The sequence below is a fragment of the Ostrinia furnacalis genome, unplaced genomic scaffold (assembly GCF_004193835.3).
Source record: "Ostrinia furnacalis isolate ACB-3 unplaced genomic scaffold, ASM419383v2 OfSCF2409, whole genome shotgun sequence".
Taxonomy (NCBI): domain Eukaryota; kingdom Metazoa; phylum Arthropoda; class Insecta; order Lepidoptera; family Crambidae; genus Ostrinia; species Ostrinia furnacalis.
Window position 1 is genome coordinate 891,078 of NW_021132648.1, and position 10,135 is coordinate 901,212.

The 10,135-nt window shown below is 38.3% G+C and overlaps 1 long non-coding RNA gene across 1 annotated transcript; it reads right to left on the reverse strand.

The window, feature by feature from the left end:
- Window positions 1–1,015: 1,015 nt before the first annotated feature.
- LOC114355454 (uncharacterized) lies at window positions 1,016–3,929 on the reverse strand. The gene is made up of 2 exons (XR_003656105.1): window positions 3,562–3,929; window positions 1,016–2,607 (listed from the first exon to the last, which is right to left on the reverse strand). It is a non-coding gene; the product is annotated as an uncharacterized LOC114355454 (long non-coding RNA).
- Window positions 3,930–10,135: the final 6,206 nt, after the last annotated feature.

A 10,135-nucleotide genomic window follows, 5' to 3' on the forward strand; every position in this document is an offset into this window, starting at 1 on the left:
TTTCAGCCAGCGTCGGACTGGCCATACAGTCGGGGTGGCATTTGCCAGCCGGGCCCCAGCCTGGGCGGGCCCCCCACGGGCCTGGGTTGCGGGGCATGCGGCAAGCGTAGCACAGGGGGCCCGCGCAGCGTGGCCCCTGTGGTACGGTTGCCCGCGTGCATGTCTCGGAAACTATGCGTCGTACAAAAAAGTTGTACAGTCATAATTTGTAGAAAATTGCTTTGCCTACAAATATGTTAATATAACTTTTTGCCTTAAATTAAAGATTAAAGAAGTTATAAGCAAAAAAAAATCCTTTTTGCTTATGTATAACTTCTCTAATTTAATTTAGGACAAAAAGTTATGTATTTGTGTCTTCACTGGAGCCAGTTTGGCACGCGCAGCTACCAGCACAACTTCCGCGTCCTTCCTGTCGTTGTAAGCGAGGTGCCAATACGCAACAGCGGCGTAGGCTTCCTCGCCTGCATCGCAGAAGATGTGCAGCTCTCGGAGTTTCATTTATCTCCCCACCGTAGTAGTATCGAGGAATACGCAGTCTCTTCATAATCTGCAGGTCTGACAGCCATTTCTCGAAGTATGCTGCGACGTCTTCCAGCACGGGCTCGTCCTGTCCGGTCTTGAGGCGCCACTGCTTTTCAGGAGCTTCTAGGGGAGTCGCTCCTTTCTTCGCGCGCCTGCCGCTAGGGGCGACTGCTAGCAGCCTGTCGTCGTTGCTGTTCCAGTTCCGGATATGGAAGACCGCCTTCCTGTGGTCTTCGTCCACTTGAAAAATCACTTCTTTGCTTGCTCGATGTCGTTGAAGCTTTCCACGAAGTCACCACTACAGCGCCCGGCGTATGCCTTTCCCAGTAGGTTCTCCATTTGCTCATGATACTGCCTCTTCTCTTCGGTATTATTCAGAATTAATTTAGAACATTGTGAACTCCTAATGACGTAATTATAATGAAGTTATACAATGCAATACACATAAAATAANCCTTTCTCAGTAGGTTCTCCATTTGCTCATGATACTGCATCCTCTCTTCGGTATTATTCAGAATTAATTTAGAACATTGTGAACTCCTAATGACGTAATTATAATGAAGTTATACAATGCAATACAAATAAAATAAATACTATCGGACCTAAATGATTTATGGGATTGGTTATGGTTCTTTTAACATTTTCTCATTAAACCCACACAGATTAGGCCATTCCACACAGTTAGCGCCTCGCCACACAGCCCTATGATGTCGCTACACAAGCCAAAACATCATAGTTCATGATGTCTCCCACACAAGACACGACATCTTCACAATTCCTGATGTCACACAGACATCCCACTCAGAATGACAATGTCCACACAGTTTCAAGACAATGCCACATGTCCTCCTCACACAGCTATCAGGACATCCATCTCACACAAAATGACAAAGTCCACCCAGTTTCATGACAATGCCCACTGGTGTATGATCCTCACATAGTACATCATACCCCCATTATTATTATTATTATTTTCAAACCATTCCCATAATCACAACATCATAAGAAATTTGCTAAAATTATCTTTATTTAAATAATAAAATATTTCAATGTAAACTCTAAAATATTAAGATGAATAACACAACTACATAAATCATCATCATCAATAATAATGCCAGTAATAAACAGTGAAACAATTTATGCTTAACATTGTGTCTTAGTGAACACAAATTTGCTTCACACACAAATGCAACTTTATCATAATAAACTTACTGTTATTGTTGTGTTGACAGCAATACACTTCCAACTATTATCTTTGGAAACTGCACATACTTCCATGAACTTACCATCCTCAAATAGGAACAAGCATTCATGGAAATATCCAAGAACTTTAATTTAACAAGTACAATACTTCTCTTCTCATGCTTGGCCAAAATTCACCCACAATGCAACTGACTTCATATTCAAGTATCTGTTGTTAACCCAGTCATTACAGGGAAGCACACAACACAATCATCACCAATATAAACTTTATTTGATCACTGCTAGTACTTTGCTCCATTGATAACATTATTAAAAAAACATAACCCTCCTTCTGGTGCAGTCGGGTAAATAGCTAACTTTCGCACAGTACAGCAGTATACCACACAATAGGCCAATGCTAATGACCAATGATAAGCATTTATTTCTATTCAAACACATCACTCTCTTATTCACCATTATTAATAATAACTTTTTGCTTAAGACTGTTAGCGGCAGTTGGGAAGTTCTAAAGTCTAGCAGTAGACTGTAGCCAATTCATTATTACAATCTGTTCACACTCAAGTTAATTGTATGCAATTTCATGCCAATGACAAGAATAAGCACAGTTAAACAACCAAGCCGCAGTGGCACTGCTAGTCTCAGCTCAACCCTTGCAATAAAACATTAATTCAACTCACCAAATATCACAGCTAATTCCTTTTGTATTACATTTTCACTCACCAAATATCACAGCTGATGCCCTTTTGTATTGCATTTCCTTCTGTCCAACTCCAAATCATTTATGTGAAGTACCCCTTGTTCAGTGTTCAGCTTCACTCAGGTATTGTGCTTGACTGATTTGCTCACCACAGGGCCAACCCGCAGACAGATAAGTCACCATATCTAAAACTCAAGTCAAATCTAAAAATATGCACACACAACATGCTACAACCAGTAACCTTTTTATTAAACAGCTAATAAATAACCTCAAGATTAAAGTCATTTTCACTATGTGGGAAGAATAACCAACAATAATGGCTGGTACACAAGAATACTCTTTAAGTTAAATGTACCACATTCTATATCTTTTTTTTTGTTAATTATAATAATTGGATAAATTTTAATCACCCACACTAATTTTCAATTTTAGTGATACAACCCAAATCACTACTGGCAGCAGAAATTAATTGATAAGTTGGAAAAGTTCAATATTAACATTATCTTTACTCAAAATATAGCATCATGTAACATAATAATAATTATGTTTCACAATAATTGAAGCATCAATCACTATAAGAGTACCAAAAATACACCACATGTTCAACGGCATGACTGGCTGCTTTACTTAATTTCAATTTACAAATTAAGCTATTTAATAGATTTTATCTCATCTTATAGTGCTCAACATCAAGAAAGAAACATCATGATACTAAAACTGGTTTACACAACACAGACCTTAGCTTCAATTTACTTGAATAAAACTAATTATTAATTCTTCTCCAAAATAATGCCAAGAGGTTACTCGGGCATGATCACCAAACTTATTTAATTTATCTGACCAAATTCTATCTATTCTTTATAGATTTTTAATCTCAACAAGTTATTCTTTGCAGAATGTAAACATGAACAAATGAACACCGTTCAATTTAATTTGATTTACTAAAATAGTTTATTAGGCATTGCAATTAAAGTGAGCACATACCATAGCTTTCACACACATTCCTGGCATTATCAGTAAAGACTGACAATACCTATAACATTTGATGCTTCATTCACTTTCATGCATTATTTTGCTCAAAAAGGAAATGTGTTAATATTGTTGTTGTTGGAATAATCGATAATAATAATAAATCGTACCTGCTCTGGGGCCATCGTTAGTCAAATTGTTCACCACTTACGTGACCACAAGCCAAGTTACGGAGGGAGTATGTTCATAATTTGCGTCCATCATTTCTCGTACTTAAATACTTTTCTGCATCTCACACAGTTGTCAGCGTGGTTTCCTTGACATTCTCTCTTCATCATATTCCATTATAATCATAGAATCGTGGGCGTTTTGTGTTAACATTCGTGACAAATAACACGAAACATTGGTCACCTGGAACACTTAGAAATCACGTTACTATCATAGGTTTCAGATCCCACTTCTGAACTATTAGAGGCCGGTCGATCTATTCTCATAAATAAAACACTGGATACTCATCTTTCACATTATATTGCCTTATTTTAGATACATTTCATCACTTAGCACAAAAGCGCGCGGAGTCGTCTCCGCGCGTCCCTCTATTCTGACGTTTGATTCTCGTGTGACATTGACGTATTGTCAATGTCACTATGACAGCATCTCATTGGCTATAACGATACCGCTATTTTAACGTTTTATATTTTTCACAATTAACATTACCTATCTGAATTAAACTCTTCTAGTTTGTTTGTTACAAAATTAATTAATTTCATGAGTTTAATTAGATCAATCTGAATAAATAATGTACCTACTATGTTTTACTGATACGGCATACATGACACTTTGCACATCAGTGATATCTTATCTTTTTCATAGTAGGTACGGAAAGATTATCTTTCATCAAATTAGTTACACCTAATTAAAAACACCAGATTGTTATTCCTAACAAAAAATGTTCTTGCATAGCAAACTATGGCTGAGGCAAATTCCACACATCGACATAAGATAATTGTTATTTGTTCAATCGACTACAGCTACATCACTACACGTAGACGATAAGGAGTGCTTTTATTAAATTCTCTCGCGTCGCCTGACTAATGTTGTCCAGCTGACGCGAGACAAACTCCCTGATTCCAGATCCGTTAAACATTTTCCTAGCGCGACATTTTTTATCGGGGCTCGCGTAATGTAGGGCGAGTGGATTTTCGGGATGTATTATTTTACAATCGAGGCAATGTAGCTTTAGTTGGTAAGGTTTAGGTTGAATTCGCAGCTGTGTTAGTTATTAAATGAGGAATACATGTTGAAATGATCGTGTTAATAGTGCAGTTTTATTAAGAAGGGAAAGAACTGTGTAAGAATAAGTTTATAAAATAACTAGCGGCCGCCCGCGACTTCGTACGCGTGGGTCCCGTACCCTTAAGGGTGGAGTTTCGTAAAATCCTTTCTTAGTGGATGCCTACGTCATAACATCTACCTGCATGCCAAATTTCAGCCCGATCCGTCCAGTGGTTTGGACTGTGCGTTGATAGATCACTATGTCAGTCAGTCAGTCATCCTTTGAGTTATAATATATTTAGATGTTTTAGGCTGTTAATTTAACACAATACTACCAAAAACTTTAAAAGTGGTGTCTAACACATAAGTATTACTAAAGTTTACCTCATGACACGATCAAATGACCATCATCAATGAATCGAATCATTCAGTGACCAAACCTCAAACCTTCCCACCATAAAAATTCCATTGAAATTCCACGCAACTTAGCTGTGTATCAAATAATTAGGCATTATAATTAACACAAATTGAACGACATAAACCGAACGTGATTAAATCACAATTGCGAACGCCAACTCAAATTAATTAAGAATGATCGTGAACTACGGGCCTAGTCTACGGAATTCGTTAATTAATTTAAACATTCATGCTTAATTATCGGACTCTTCAATTAAAAGTGCTTGTTAATTTGTTTATTTATTCGGCAACAACGTACGAAATCTATGTGAATACAGTAATGAGAACGCAATTGATTAATTGAGGTAATGGATTGATTGTTGATCAAGAGGACGCATTGGGACGAAATGACTGGACTTTATCAATGAAGTAGAGATTTTGTAAAGTTTAAATACTATCATAGCGCCTTTCAGGTTTATTGTAGAAATGTAGAGATTATCCTAGCAATTGCTGCAGTGAATCTAAAGCATATTTTGGGTATTGGCGACGTGCGATGTTAAAGAAGTTAAATAAAATAATAGTCCCTATAAAATAATGCATGCTGCTTGCTGCATGCAAAAATAACGCTGACTGAAATCGTAATAAAACACTGTAAGTTGAGTCTAATCGTACTCAGCTGCATTGCAACGCAACGCATAGTACCAAATCATTATCGTAAGGACATGCCCAATAGTCTTCTAGGTCATTAAACTTCCTAAGCCCGCTTGATCAGCGATTGCCCGCTACATGTCAACGGCTCAGAAATTTTTAACGAATCGCAAACTTTTAATAGGCGCCGTCCAGAGAACAGCGGCTTACGGGCCTTTCCACTGCAAGCGAAATCTGTTATATCGCATTCATTCCGGTTTTTGGTTCAAATAAATATCTCGTTTGAACTGGATTTTTATTGAAAAATCCAGTTCCAAAACAGGCTTAATCCGGATTTTTAGCTGTCAAAAATATTCACGCAAATATCCCGGTGGATTTGAATACTAACCACTTTAGTTTTATAGGGTATTTTGAATTGATTGATTGATCAGTCAGTCGTAATTGGACGTATACTAGGTATAAGTAATTAAAATTTCTGGATGGTTAATTCCTTTTAAATTGTATGCTTATTGTAATAATAGTAATTTTACAACCCTCTGCCAACAAAAATACGAACAATTATCTCCTTGGGTCATCTGGTGGAAATAATTTCTTAGCGATAAGACCGCATAATATATCAGGTTTTATCAGATTTGTATGATGTAATAACAGTACAGAGGATTAATTTACTTACCGACTTAGGCATCTCTCTATTTTAAATTCCTGATCCATACACGTGTGTAATATGATAATAACCATGAGAGATTACACTAAAGACGTAATTATGCGTGTTAACGACTAACCATTGATTGAATCCAGTTGATTACCATTAATTAGCAAACTGTAGCGGTTATTGAAGTTACAATTTACAGGTATTTGCCCACTGTAAGTCAATTAATGAAGTGCAGATTTTCCATCCCAGTTTTTTCTTTATTTATATTGTTTTACAAAATTGTAAGTTGTAAGTTTGACAAAATAAGACTTTCAAAAAGGTTTCGGAAAAATGTAGGTATTAGATTTAAAACATTCCAAATACAACTAACCAAAACTTTTGAGTGAACAACAAAAAAGCTTGCAAATGTTACCGGACCAAAAACTTTGGGGATTACACTAAACTTGAAACCGTATCGGCAATTCGACGTTCTTATTTATAGTGGGATAAGGCTTCAAATGGCCGAGACGATGGGATATCGCCTAACAAAATACGGACGCCCAGAGAGGGTAGTTTACTAGATTTTTATTCAAACATAAGTTGTGGACGAGGTCGCGATATTGTTTACAAAGCATAAAGAAGAGAAATGAAGGCTGGTGGAGCCTGAGCGTACGCCGGCCCGCCTGCGGTCGGATTCTTTCAGAGGAGGAGCGGCAGCGATTTTAACATTACTTCTTTGTCTTATTGCCTCTAGTCAGTTATAAATGGCGTTCTCCTACATGAGAGGCTAAATGATCTGATGATAACGATGTGTCATCCATGGCAATGCAGGAGGACGACTCTAGTAGGTACAGTCCTAAAATTTTATTTATTACAGGCAAAAGGAAAGATTTGGCCAAAACTCCCCACGCTGGCCAGATGGGATGGAAAGGCTTGAATTAGCATAATTTCTCCCGTATTCACTTCTTGCAACTGGAAAGAGTAAGGGTAGACATAAATATTGTACTCCAGAAACACTTTTGGTTACGAATATTAATTGTTTACAATAAGCTTAGGAAAAATACATTAAAAGCCGAAGTACATTAAAACCCGAAGCTCTAAAACATCTCTCTCACGTCTATACTACAAGCCAGTGCTATTAACTGTTAACCGTGAAAGCCATATCATAAAATCGGTATTTCAAATAGCAAATTGGTATAACGCTGTCACCTTTTCACTTGTCCCACAAGTCCGAATTTGCATTCCGGGCGGGGGCTGTCCCGCTGCCGCGCGGGACGCTATCTGCGCGCTGTCACAACACTCACGTACGTCGCCCGCGTAATGAGATGGCTTAGTTTTGGCCGAATCCTACGCGAAAACATGTATTTCGCTGGACAGACGGAATTTGGGATATGGCTGGTTTTGGTATTCAATGCTTGGGTATTATGAATGGGATTGGTTGAAATTATTTTCAAAATAGTCATAGGCGCTGCACAATCTGGACACTTTGGTAAATGTAACCTGTAACGCCCCTGGGTCTGCGGGTGTCTATGGGCGACGGTAGTCACTTACCATCAGGTGATCCGTCTGCTCGTTTGCCTCCTGTCACATAAAAAAAAATGACAAGGCCCAACATCACAGCACATGACTATTATGGAACCTTCAAACATAGAATTTTCAGATAGATCCATAATTATTCTGTAACTTGATATTGATAACGTTTGATAGAGCTCGTAAATCACTTTCAGGATCAGTTGCACGATATCTTGTATAGTTTAGAAATAATCAAGTGAGATCACTTAGGCCTCAGCCTCGAACTTAGCGGGCAGCGGGGCGGCGGCGGCGGCGGCGCGGGAGCGGCAGAATCTTATGCTTAAAATCAAATAGACCGGTTCTCGAAAACAGCGGCGCGGCAGCGGGGCGGCAGCGGGCAACGAGCGGGCAGCGGCGAAGGAGCGGGCAACGAGCGGGCAGCGCACTCCTTCTTTTGCCCACAATAAATCGAGCGTTAGGAATAAATTTGAATCGAAATAAAATTGTCGCCGTTGTTCAGACATTTCGTTTGCGAATAAAAACAAATATCTCGACAACATAACCCCGAACACAACATTTCGCCGCTAAAGCGCCGCGCGAGCTGCCCGCTTGTTTCGAGAACGGGTCTGCGTTGCCCGCTCCGCTCCCGCGCCGCCGCCGCTCCCGCCCCGCTGCCCGCTAAGTTCGAGGCTGAGGCCTTATTGTTTCCACCTGTATTCGCGCACCGACAGTACACTTTTATGATAAGCACTCTAGCTAGAGAATTCAGTTAGCACTAAAATCTTTATCTTAGTCTACATCCAACTTAGAGGATTCCACAATAAAACAAGAGATGTTTTTACCTGACTGCCGATAAACTGGTAATGTTTTCGGCGGTATGTGTTTACTCGTACGTTTTTATGGCTTCTTAGCTATTAGCTACGTAATATGTGGTTGGATCAAGTTTTAATTTTCACGAGAATAATTCTTTATTTTGTCTTTCTTTATGTATTTAGTATAAAATAAGTTTTTGTTTAAAACTAAACGATCTAAAGTGTCATGTCCACACACATTGTCCCACTTACGACCCGGTGAAAAATGTTCTGTTTACGGTGACCACGCCAAGAAAGTAACAAAAGATGTTCGACTACCGTCACTATAATGGCACTTGGCAACGCCAAGTTTCCTTGCAAACATAAAAATATGGACACAAAAGACACTGCGCTAAAGGCAAATATATTTTTGAAAATAAGTAACCCGACTTCATAGTGCTATATTGTATACTTACCTGTAGAGTACCTACTTTTTATTATTCTGTGCCTGTAGTTTAAATATTTTTTGAAAATGCATGCCATGAAGAAATATGTAACTGTAGGTAATAATAAAAATGTTAGGACAAGTAGCTGTTGTAGCAACCTTTTAAAAGATGATTACGTATTTTATTCTAAGGGTAAAGTGTCTGCGTAGAAAAAAGATCGAGCCGACTCGTACCTAAACGAAATTATGGGACTTCTTAGGCTAAAATACCTTCTTATTTCTCGGGTGATGTCACAAAACAAATTTAGTTTACCCCAACTACGGAGTAAAAAGAAGGATATATGAATTTGTTCTGACCGAGCAAAGTCTTAAAGAGAGAAAATTAATACTAAGAGACGAGGTTAGGAGCCGGGTTTATTTGTTTGCCGTAGTTCGTAAACACTGGATTGTTTATTTTCAAACTGTTACCGTTTTGTTGTGGAAATACTGTTTTGTTTGTCTATAAATGTTTTATCCAACTGCTTTTTAAAGACTTTAAAATGTGCAGGTAAGTTTTATTTTTCATAAAAACTTTGGCTATCTGTCTAAGCATTTTCAACTAACTAATGTTCAAGCCTGTGTTTGCTACCGATCGACTTTTTTTTAGTAAAAATATCCTTGGAGTATTATTAAAGATCTTTAGAACTAGTAGACCGTTGATGTTTTTAATTGTAAATTCATGCCCTAGTTTTTATGATAACCCTTTCGTGTTCTTTGGCCTCAGGATGTTTCTAGTGCTATCTGAGGTTTTACAAAAACTCAACTTGTATCCCATCAATTTGCATATAGAGTGAATAGCGCAGCGTTATCGCGCCACACTCGAAATTTTCCCTGGGAAAAGGGAGCTACCCTTTTTCGGGGACTATTAAAAAGAGGAAGATCTTGGAGCTTTGTGGCCGCGAGATAACTTTAAGCAAAAAGGGACGCGAATAGAGCGTAGTTTCGTAACGGGTGAATGCCGTTTTTTGGTCAAAATAACCCAGTGGTGGTTATATTGTGTTTTTATA